The sequence below is a fragment of the Physella acuta genome, unplaced genomic scaffold, assembly GCF_028476545.2.
Source record: "Physella acuta isolate Inbredline_101_S28 unplaced genomic scaffold, ASM2847654v3 ptg001704l, whole genome shotgun sequence".
Lineage (NCBI taxonomy): Eukaryota > Metazoa > Mollusca > Gastropoda > Physidae > Physella > Physella acuta.
The window spans coordinates 25,001-37,736 of record NW_026733217.1 but is presented as its reverse complement, the minus strand read 5'-3'; the positions used below and the strand labels follow the sequence as shown (position 1 = coordinate 37,736).

Genomic DNA, 12,736 nt, shown 5'->3' with positions numbered 1-12,736 from the left:
ACTTATGCTAAACAGCCTGCTCGTTCAAATCCTAGATCTAAATCTAGTAATAATTATCAAAAATGTCATCGATGCAAAGGTCCCCATGCATCTCATCGGTGCAAGTTCAAGTCTGCAACTTGTTATAAGTGCAGTAAGCAAGGTCACATTGCCAAGGCCTGCTTTGCAAAGTCTTCGTCTGTTGCTAAATCTAGCCAGTCAAGACAGTACCGCAACCAAAGGCAGCACTATGTTAACTCTCACCAAGACTACCTAACCCAACCAATGAACCACTCTACCTTTGAAAATGCTCAAACTGATTCGCAGCCGGATTTCAACCTGTTCTCTGTGAAATCAATAAGTCATGCTCCCATCAATGTACAAGTTAATATCAACGGTAAGAGCATCAGCTTCCAACTTGACACTGGAGCATCACTAACAGTCATCACAAAGAAAGATTTTGACGCTGTCACAGGAGGATCAGTGTCTCTACAGCCGTGTCACAAGTGTCTAACAACATACACTGGTGACAATGTTCCGGTAATAGGAGAGTGTATGGTTCATGTAAGTTATAATGGTCAAAGTGTTAAACTTCCTCTTCTTGTGGTTGAAGGAAATGGACCGCCATTACTAGGTAGGAACTGGTTAAGTGATCTTAAGTTAAATTGGGAGAGTATTTGTTCATTGAAGAATGTAAAAGAATCTAGTCTTACTTCACTAGATAAAGTTATATCTGAAAATAAATGTGTTTTTGGTAATTCAGGTTTACTAAATGATAGAACAGTGAAGTTAAGCATTAAAGATACAAATCCAAGATACTGCAAAGCTAGAGTTCCACCTTATGCAATGAGGAATAAAATTGAAAATGAGCTAAGTAGATTGGAATCTAATGGCATCATAAAGAAGGTAGACTATTCCGATTGGGCGACACCCATTGTGCCAGTGTTAAAGAAGGATGGTTCTATAAGAATTTGTGGAGACTACAAAACTACACTGAATAAGCAAATAGAGCTAAATAGGTACCCTATACCTAACATTGAGGAAATTTCTTTGAATTTGGCAGGAGGAGACAAATTCACTGAATTAGACTTTAGTCATGCTTACACTCAACTAGAACTGCATCCAGATTCAAAAGTCTATACGACAATAAACACACATAAAGGACTCTACCAATATGAAAGACTATGTTTTGGCATATCATCTAGCCCTGGAATCTTCCAAGCTGTCATGGACAGTATTTTTAAGGATATTCCAAATGTTTGTGTGTACTTTGACAATGTGTACATAACTGGTAAGAATGACACTGAACATCTTAAAACACTTGATAAAGTATTGAAAATTGTTGGTGAAAAAGGTTTAAAGATAAACAAAGATAAATGTCAATTCATGCTGACAGAAATTAGTTTTCTTGGTTATATATTAAGCAAGCAAGGCATCAGACCTCAACCTGAGAAAACAAAAGCCATTAAAGAAGCACCCAAACCTGAAAATACCCAACAACTAAGAGCTTTTTTGGGCTTGATAAATTACTATGCAAAGTTCATAGGAAATCTGTCTGGTAAACTATCACCACTGTACAAGCTGCTACAGAAAAATGCAACTTGGCACTGGGGTAAACAACAAGAAGCTGCTTTTAATACAGCAAAAGAGGCTTTGTCTGCTGACACCTTACTAACTCACTATGACCCAGGGAAAAGACTTATATTAACATGTGATGCTTCACCAGATGGTGTAGGAGCAGTCTTGTCCCACATGGATGAGAAGGGTGACAGACCCATTGCTTTTGCCAGTAGATCTTTGAACCAGGCTGAGAAAAATTATTCTCAGTTAGATAGGGAAGGCTTAGGCATCATTTTTGGTGTTAAGAAATTTCATAAGTTTCTGTTTGGTAGGAAATTCACCATCTTTACAGATCATAAACCATTGCTAGGTTTATTTGGAGAAAACAAAACCCTACCTGAGCATGCCTCACCAAGAATTCAAAGATGGGCTATCACACTAACTGCATACAATTATGAATTGAAATACAAACCTGGATCTGAGAATAGTGCAGATAGTCTTAGTAGATTACCTTTAAAAAACCAAAGCCTGAGCTATGTACCAGAAGATGTATTTGTTCTCTTCACTATCATGGATAACTCCAATATAAATGTGAATGATATTAAGAGAGAAACACAAAAAGATGAGTGCTTAATAAAAGTATATGAGTACTGTAAGAATGGTTGGCCTGAAGAGTCTGTGAATGATGACTTAAGGCCATATTAAATAAGAAATAAAAACCTTTGTGAAGATAATATAAAAGATGGAGAAGATGCAGTCCATTATCAGTCAGAGTTGCCTAAACAAAGTATTTGTAACTTAATAAATGATTATGGTGATATGGCAATTTCAAATGTTTTAAAGAGAATACATTAGTAAGAAGGAATGTGATCATCAAACAACTTTGCTAACATCATTAGCACTTACAGAAACTAAAAGGGTAACATCAAAAGAAGAAAAAGATTTTTGCCATTTAATACACCCACTTCAAATACTGGATCACAGTTGCAAAGTGATATGGTCCAGGATATTACTTGTAAACAGTATTTTTGGTTACCAGGAAAGCACTATCAGATTACCTGAGAAAATTGATCAATCAAAGAAATCTATGTCAGTTAAGGATCTGAATAACAGCATAATACTTTCAGATGCCAATTCAAAAATAGTTCCATTAAATCATGACAACTCATGCATTGAAAGAGAATTTGGTGTTAATAAGAATGTGTATCTAAGAAATTATGGGAGAAAGGAAAAATGGATACCAGGTCAAATTGTTCAATGTACAGGACCTGTGTCTTATAAAGTTAAAAATAACTTGTGCAGATAATAAGTGTGAATCTGTCAATCCCACCAAATCTGATCAGTTCACACCAACTCAGTTTGTTCACAACTAAGTTCTGTTGATATGAGTGAACCAAGTTGTCTGGAGTCAGAAAATGTAAATTCTGGAGTTAATGATTTAAATCCTAGACCTCCTGAGATAGAGAATCCAGATGGTCAGAATCTTGAGTCACCAAATCAGAAGCCACTGAGAAGGTCAAGCAGGACAATCAAAGTCCCAAATAAGTTAGACCTATGATTTTAAAGGTCAAAAGGACTTTGACATCATTGTTTTGTATCTTGATTATGTTGTGGCATATTGTGCATTGTTTGTAAGGATGTAATCTACCATAATGTTCATGTTACAATATAATTGGTGATTTTAGGATACTATCAATTGTTCTATTGAGAGATGTGTTATTGTGTTCTAAGGGTAAAGGGATGTAATAGATTGAAATAATTGTGAGGTCAAGGGAACTCACTCTTCTGTATTAGTTATATTTATAATATTGTTATCTTGAGTGATGTCCCTTGTGCACCTCCTCTCGTCCTCTCTGTGTGTTTCCATCGTGATGTAGTTAGACCCATTAAATGTATTATATACAACCACAGGCTTCTGTCGTCAATCTATTATATTAACAGACTATAGATGAACATCGTTACTATTAAGTCTGCAGGGATTAAAGCTTATACACATACATGTACGCGTATGCGGCATATATTTAAATTATAGGCCTATGAAGACCGACACACACATACACACACACATATATATATATATATATATATATATATATATATATATATATATATATATTATACTTTGTTACTTGGAGAGGGGGGGGGGTGACACCACGAAGTGCCGCACCGGGTGATACCCGACCTAGCGACGCACTGATTTGTGTTTCCTTATAGAAAAAACAAATGCGTTTTTAACTCCGAGCACCCTAAAGTGTGACATCATTTTTAGCCCCCCCCCCCTCCCCCATGGCTCCCCTCAACTGACTTTAGTCCTCTTGTTAAACCCTCAAACTGTACACCAAACTACTTCAACATATACGTGACCTATCCAATCAACTCGCTTTTTCGATCAGGACAAACCGTCTTACGTTTGCTAATTGTTGTGATTGAACAAACTCACTAAAACTACGGGACGCCGTTTGGTCATTGAACAAACTTACTAAATCTACGGAATACCTTTTGGTCATTAAACAAACTTACTAAATCTACGGAACACCGTTTGGTCATTGAACAAACTTGCTAAATCTAAGGGAGACCGTATTTTCATTGTATCTTTTGTAGCAAATAAAAAGTCAACTAGTGTACACATTGTTAGACAGTTGTATTTACTCTCTCTCTCTCTCTCTCTCTCTCTCTCTCTCTCTCTGCTTTATTCCACCCCATGCGAATGGCTATCTCTGTATCTGTCAATGATCGGATCACTGAGTAACTAATAGATATACCCGCACTTCCTGTGTGGATCAGCCGACTAACTCAATGATAATTGCTCCGTCTCTAAGCAGTTTGAATCTATAAATAGAATAACAAAAGGAAGGAAACGAAATTTTAAACTGATTTCCGCCATTAAAAAAATAACATGAAACCTACAGTTCACGACACATCGCATAGGAATTTAAAATAAATATTAGGCCTATAGGTTTAATACATATTGCATAGAATATAGAAATTTAGATCTAGTGTTCTGGTTAGTAGTTATTTCATGTTTATTTGAATATAGTCTAGAATCTAATCATACGGCTGCATAAAAAGAAAGTTTGAAGGAAATAGAATAGGAATCTAGAGAAGCGGAGGTAAGAAGGTTAAATTAGTAATTTACATGAAATTTATTGTAGTTTCACTGTTTGTTAGGCCCACTTATTAAATCTTTAGATCAGAGGTCCAGCTTGAGCATGTGTGGTATCTATTGTGGTGCATTGGAATGAAAAGCCCACATACTTAAATATAGAATCTAGTAGTAGGCCTATACTATAACTGTACTGCCCTATGCCCGATACTTTAAATTTGTTACCACAAGAAAAAAGCCTATTTACTATTATTAGTTAAAATTAAATTAAATTGAAATATTTGTTTATCTTTATAGTTTATAGTGAATGCATGCTAATGAGCATTATTCAAGCTGCTGTTATATATTATTTAGGCTCATAGGCCTATATACTCTATAGCTTAGGCTATATACTATATACCAATATTGTGCATAAAACTTAAAGCATGTAAGCATACACAATAATAATTATCATTAGACCTATATTAACTAAGACTCGTACTATTTAGTACTACTTTAATACTACCTTTAAACTATTAGGCATAATGAAATAATGATTAATGATTTCAGTGTTTTCCGCACTCGAGAGGAAAGAGATTGCAGGGAACTTAGAGACTAATCTTTGCCAACATACTGGATTTCTGGTGATGACAATAGCAGCAGATTATATGCGGCTCAGTTAATACTAAAAACAATTGATTTTAGTAATTAGTGGTAAGCTCTTTTTAAAAATAATATATTATAACATGGTATCGCAAAGGTTCAGGTTGTCCAGTAAATGGTATTAGAGTCAGGTTTAGGACTATAGTTTAATGCTTGGTTAGTAATATGCATCAAGTTGGGAAAGACATAGAAATGGAAATACATAGAATTTAATGTGTTCATTCGCAAACGTTACTATTTAAATTTTTTTAGGCCTGCTATTTATTGCTGAATAATAAAATCACTATACTTATCCACTATATTATGTTTAAATAAAGTGAGTTTAGATCAGTTGAGTAAATAAATTTAATAGCAAGACATAGCTAAAATTTACAATGAATATATATATATATATATATATATATATATATATATATATATATATATATATATATATATATATATATATATATATATATATATATATATATAATTTGATTGCTATTTTATAAAAGTATGTAAATCACAGAACAAACATTACTTTGTATTGTGTCTACAACTTAACAAAAATGCTACTACTTTGATGGATTGCACTAAATAGGGGTTAGCTTTAATTTAATAATTTGTGAGATATTCTTGCTAATCTATGTGTAAATTGCTTTTCAGGACTATGAGTGTGTATTTGGCCATCCAGATTTCATAACTACAACTGATGTTCAATTACAAGGGATATTAATCAGTCTCTGTGGACTATACACTGTGCCCAGTTTCATCCCCAGGTAACTGTACTATAGGCATAACCCATTTTTTAAAGTAATTATTATAGCAAGAGATAGCATTATATGCTATAATAAATATAATGGATTTTAATCCAAAATATTTTATTAATTATTGTCTTTTCTTAAATTCTAATAAATCAGTGAGTTGTACAACATTGTGGGTATTATATTTGATTGATAATTGAAACACATATTGTTATAGAGCTCAAAACTATGTACTTATCTAATATAATTAATATACTGAAACAGTTTTATTGAATCATATTATTTCATATTTTACCACACAGAGACTGATGTGTAAGCTTAAAGTAAAGACATCAAATCAAAGTATCAGCCATCAAGAGGGTAAATATTGATAGTCTACTTCATTAATCTTCAATATGAATGAACACAATTTGAAATCTATAATCTTTGCTGATAATGCTTGTTTCTTGTTATTCATCATGTTCAGTGCTTTATCTTTTCAAAGTAATTAGTTATAGTAAAGAAATATTAGAGATAGTAATATAAATTTGTAATTTATTTTTCTTGCAAGTTCCACAAAAGAAAGTATCAAAATATTTTGCCTTTATTTCATTTACAGAAAAAATATTCCAAATCATATTGTGATACACAAGTCAAGCAAGTCTATGACCAGCATTTTGATACAGGCCAAAAAAAAGCTGGATACTTGATTGGAAGGGTTGCACAAAAAACATGGGTTATCACTAGGGAAACAAGCTCGCAATACAGTTCACTGTTAGGACAGCAAGCCAAATACTTCTAAACTTATTTAAATCATTTTTGCTGTTTATTATAATTCATCCAATTGTCTTATTAAATATATAAATTTATATATATACACAATTCTTAATATAGAATTTCTAAAAATGTTTTATTATAATATTTAAAAATGAAACAAACATGTTCCAAGAACACAGCCACATAATGTCAACATGTTCCCAGAACACAGCCACATAATGTCAACATGTTCCCAGAACACAGCCACAATATGTCAACATGTTCCCAGAACACACAAAATGGCAACATGTTCCCAGAACACAGCCAAATAATGTCAACATGTTCCATGAACTCACAAAATGGCAACATGTTCCCAGAACACACAAAATGTCATTATGTGCCCAGAACACACAAAATGGCAACATGTGCCGAGAACACAAAAAGTGACAACATGTGCCGATAACAATGCCCCTTACAGATGACATGTTCCCAGAACACAGCCCGTAGTTGGCCTGCCATAAAAAGTTAACAATACTTTACTTTTTCCTTAACAATTTTACAAGCAGGTAATAAAGCCATAAATCTTTACTGTGGATATAGCCAATAAATAGGGTAACCTTCACTATATGCAATTTGTAGTTTTCAATGCCTGTCCCATGCATATTATTTAGCCTAGTGTTTTGGGCCTTGCTTCATTTACTCAATAAATTATATAGGCATGAGAATTTTCATTTTAATCTGCAAAAGCTACATTCTGTACATTATTATTTTCAAACTACATCATATATTTTTCTCTTCTCTGATAAAAAATATTCCTCATATTGTTTGTGTCAAGTATTTTATTTTTATCTATGCAATGCTATATTCTTATTTTATAATAATTACTTTTATACAAATTCTTTTGAAAACTGTTCTTCATTGATTTGTATCATTTTCTTTATTTCTTAAAAATAAAACTTTGTTTGGGAATCCTTTTTTTGTTTCTGTACAAATTAATAAACATAAATACCTACCAGGCTTAATATCCAGCAACATTAAACAATTAAGTAGGGCCTATTGTTAGTAATGTTAAATTATATACTAATTAATGTGATTTCTCCTGGCCACCTTGTTCTGAATACCTTCAACTGTGTCAATGTTGCTACCAACTCCAATAATTAAAACTGAAGCCATTTACTATGAAGTAAAACTTGGGTGTAATCCAAATCCACCCAGTTGCCGGGGGCAAGGTACCAAACATGATGTCCAGTAGAGGGTTAAGAAAGTATCATTATTAAATCACTATTAAACCCCTCCTCGCCTACGCCATTGCTTGTATGCATATGGACGCTATCGGAATTTACTGTATTGCTTATAAGTCGAAAATGCGAAAAAGACACGTTTAACATTACTAGTTTGAAGAATAACATTCATGTTAGCCGAAACAGGTGTATTCTAAAGTTGTTTAAATTCATTTTATTGTTCATTACGACTATGATGTCGTAAAATATAGGCCTATTTAAAAAAAGCATAACTAAAAGGTGTTTAAACGCATTTTCTTCTTAGAAAAGCCGCACATGCATGATATCATTAACATTACGGCAAATCAAACCCTTGAAGAAGCCCCATCAACCATTCAATTATTACGATGGGCAACAAATAAAACGCCCGCATCAAGGTACAGTCCTTATGCTATCGACATTAGCTCAACCCCGGCAACTAACGTGTCCCTAAACCAAGAATTGAAATCTTGACCCATTATTCTGATTAATTAGTGGTTAAACATCTTTAGGCATCTGAAAACGTTAGTTTTTAATCTAGTGTACTCAAAAAGGAACAACATAAAGCTTTATGCCGCCTTAAAAACCCAATCCCATGTTACGCAAGGCGTCGATAGAGAAAGAATAAGGCTTTGAGTCAGAACAGGCAAGGGCTTAGATAACTGCCAAAATACCTAATCTGTAGACCTCACAAGTCTAGACGATATATTTGTGCCTCTGTTTTTAGACTTTCAGAACAAATGCATGTGATGTGGTCAGTAGGTACATAAAAGAGAAAAGTAGTTTTAATCTAGAGACTTCAAACATTTCTGAAGGACCGAATTTGAACTTGTAGGCCGTGGTGTCGATGCCAAAGTTTAGCGTCGTCCGCAAAGATAAGCTATCGTTATATCATCTCTATGCCCATATTGTGACAGATATTTACAAATGTGTCTAATATAGGACAGAATACATAGCTACTCAACATAGATAAGCGCAATCACTTGTCCACGACTTAAGAAACCACTGTACTGCAAAACCCACCTAAATGGAAAATGTCTTAGATGTGTGTTTTAATACAAATGTGTACCTCGTCGCGAGTTAGGACCTGTAGGCAGGGGCGGAACTACCATACCGCCAGACCCCGCAATGCGGGGGGGCCCAGGCCGTTTAGGGGCCCAAAATCCGACCAAAAAGCAATGACTTTGTATCCCAAAATTACGTTTTCGTGCACCTTAATTATGGTTTTGTAAAAAAAAAACTACTACTGTAGTGATGTTCTACAGTAGCTAACACACGCTGTTGCGTAAAAGAAAAAAAAATCTACATAAGCTTTAGTGTGCAAGATAAATATTCAAACCACTTCAATGACTTATTTCCCTTTTTTAAATAGTCAAATAGAAGTGCCCATAAACCCCTTTTAATAGTTTTGTACTACACACATTGAAAAGCAATTACTTCTCTTAATTATAATTTTTTATAAAATACATACTAAAGAATGGCATAGTATAAAAAGGAATTTTTAAAAAAAATAATTTAAATTAAAAAAAAAACCATAAAAATAAACATAACACGAGAAACCATTACACTTACAAAGCTTTCATGTTTCATATACTTTTGACCGGCTTGCACATGGGAAGCTATACGGCCGACATCAAAAGTATTTGCAAAACAGACTAATGCACTTAAACACATGACATGTTGTTGTAATTTGTTAGAATTGAAAATAAAAGTATTATGTATTTTTTAAAACAATGTGTTGTTTAATAAAAAACTAGATTAGGCCCGAAATGAGTATCCTACGTTCGTATTTTGTGTTTATATATATATATATAGGGGGCCTCAAAAAATATTTTGCGGGGTGGCCCTTTTTTCCTAGTTCCGCCACTGCCTGTAGGTAGTCTGTTACTACTCTATATCTAAAAACAATCAAAAGATAACGTGAATTTTATTTGTTCAATTTCTTGGTTAACTGTATTTGTTGCATCTTGTTCAATTTTATTAATATTGATTAACCTAAAGGGTTCAAATGTAACAAAGAAAATTGTGACTAAGTTTCCGGGTGCGGGTATGCGGACACTAGTTAAAGTAGGCCCTATATATCTATTTATATTTATAGAAATGAAAGTATGTTTGTCTGTTTGTCCTATATGAATTACTACATCTTTTTCACCGGATCGCCATAAAACTTTGTGAACAGAGTTTTTTCCAGGAATCTATTCGGAGGGGGGGGAAGCAGAGCCCCCCCACCCCCCGAAGAAAGTCTATCGACTCCCCCCCCCCCCCCCCGAACGAAACGGAATTTATATAGAAAAAAATACTTTTAACAGTGTCCGCACGCCCCCCCCCCGGAAAGATTTCGCCAGGGCGGCACCCTAGCAGGAAGCAGAAGCGTAGCAACCTATTCCGGCAGCCGGGGCGAACTATCAATTATGTGCCAACCCTATTCAAACGCTGGCAAAAAGGCGCCCATCCCTACATACACTCCCCTATATAAAATAATTGAGGATATCAGCCATGTATAAATCTGTTTTCTTAAATTTTACTGAAGAATGAGGATTTTTTTAAAAATTGTCTACCCCTTTTGGCGCCCCATTCGATCTGGGGTCTCTGACAGGAAGCAATGCAATTTTTCTCCATAAAAATAAAAGCCAGATGCAATTTGACACTGTTCGTACGAGAGTCATAAAATTTTGGGTAGTTGGTGAAAAGGGTTTCGAGAAAGAAAAAAATTCTTAAGTGTGGCACCCTGGGAGGGTTCGATTTTTCTAATTATACGATTATGAGCTCAGAATCCAGAGGGGAATCCAGAGGGGCTATCTCATCAATTGCGGTCATAGGTAATACTAGATTCATCAGAGGCGCAGCGAGGGGGGCGGGGGGTACATATGTCCCCGGGCGCCAACCCTAGGGGCGCCAAAATGGTTGGAAAAATTTAAAAGCTCATTTTAGCTATAGTTTTGCATTATAAATATTTTAAAAATACGGGGAGGGGGCGCCAAATTGAAAGTTTGTCTCCGGCGGGAGGGGGGGGGCGCCAAATTGAAAATTTGTCCCCAGGCGCCAGGAATGGTGCTACGCCTCTGAGATTCAGTGATAAAACTACACCAGGTTCATCCGCCAGCTCCCCGGCGGTTGAGTGGCCCAGAGCGGCCAAGACCCATCTCGGGCGACACTACGGTTTAGATAGGCTACTATAAATGTTCACTGAGTAGAATAATGAGCGCCCGCCGGCGCCCTGGCAGTTGGCGACAGCGAGCGCCCCGGGCTCTTCAGAGAGTGCCTCCTTAAAGAGCACCCTACAATAGGGACACGGTGGCACACGACATTTTATAATTAAACCGAATTAGGGGCGCCCCTGCGGAAATATAACCAGTGGCTCCCTGGAGCGCCAAGGGACGCGTCTCTAACACATGGGCGGTCGCCAATGTGTGTTCTACCTCACTATTACAGAGGTTGATTAACGTACACTCAAGGCTTTCATACAGTGAGCCTTGGTGCGTCTAGGCGGCAGTGTGGACAAACCCGCGCCCAAAAAACGAATATGTGGGTTTGTTCAAGCATTATCAAAGATTTCATTCGTTTTTCATTCAAATTTGAGAAGTTAATGCTAATACCCCTGTGGTGGTTTCTACGAAAAAAAAATCGATTTGGTGGCGCCCTGGCAGGGTTCCATTTAGCTCCCCGGGTTTTCCCGTGAGTACTATGGTACCTTTGTTCGTTTTAATAATTGCGAAACGCTATGAATATGATGGGCTACTATAATCGCTCACTATACAGAGTGAGGCGCCTTCCTACCTACGCCCACCTACCTACATACCTAACTCCCTGCCTACGTACCTACCTATCTACTAACCTGCCTGCGCTGCTGCCTGCCTACCTACTTTCCTACCTACCGTTATTCCTGCCAAACTGCTTTCCTTCCACCCCGCCTGTCTACACACCTCACATCCTACTTACACACACACATATCTCCGTATGTATATATGTATGTGTTAGTGTGCTCTAGGACTATGTATTTTTACATTTTTGTTGTTACGTAGAACTATTCAGTATAAAGGAGTTTCGTTTTTTTTGACGTTGTAACTGCCGCTAAAATATTCTTTTTTGTATGTGTGCATAAAATAGTGTAGGTTTATTAACAAAAGTAAATTTTAGTATGTATTTAAGTGTATATAATCATTTTCGTCAAGCCAATGTGTTCATAATCTTAAATTAAAAAACCCATGAAACTCGATAGCCAAAGATTTAGAATGAGAATAATTGCTATTTAACCAGTAACACCTATTCTAATTATTGTAATAATATTTTTTTTAAATAAATATACACAGAGATAGATTGTTTTCTTATATAATTTATTTAAAAAGTCAACTGTATTTCATAACGAAAATTAACACAAAATACATTCGAATAGAAACTGTCAAGGGAGACTACTCTAATATTTGTAGGAATTATAGTTTTTATTTAGAGTTTTTTTTATTATTAGAAGAAAAGTTAATCATGTAGGTTCTATAAAAGATTACCTTGCATTTAAAAAAAAAAAGATATTCGATAGGTTTAGAATGAGAAATAGCCAAAATTATTTATTATATTCATTAGTTGTTTTTTTTAATAATGTAGTACAAAGACCTGTTTTAATTATTTTTTAAAAATCTTATTTTAATTAATAAATTATAAATGAAGATCGAGGATCTATATTTTTTAAAAAATAGTTTAACTGTCCCTAAACAATTGTA

The 12,736-nt window shown here is 35.1% G+C and overlaps 1 long non-coding RNA gene across 1 annotated transcript; it reads left to right on the top strand.

Annotated features, from left to right (window-relative positions):
• Positions 1-4,282: 4,282 nt before the first annotated feature.
• LOC131930028 (uncharacterized) lies at positions 4,283-6,011 on the top strand. The gene is made up of 3 exons (XR_009384070.1): positions 4,283-4,649; positions 5,192-5,335; positions 5,930-6,011. It is a non-coding gene; the product is annotated as an uncharacterized LOC131930028 (long non-coding RNA).
• The last annotated feature ends 6,725 nt before the right edge of the window (positions 6,012-12,736 follow it).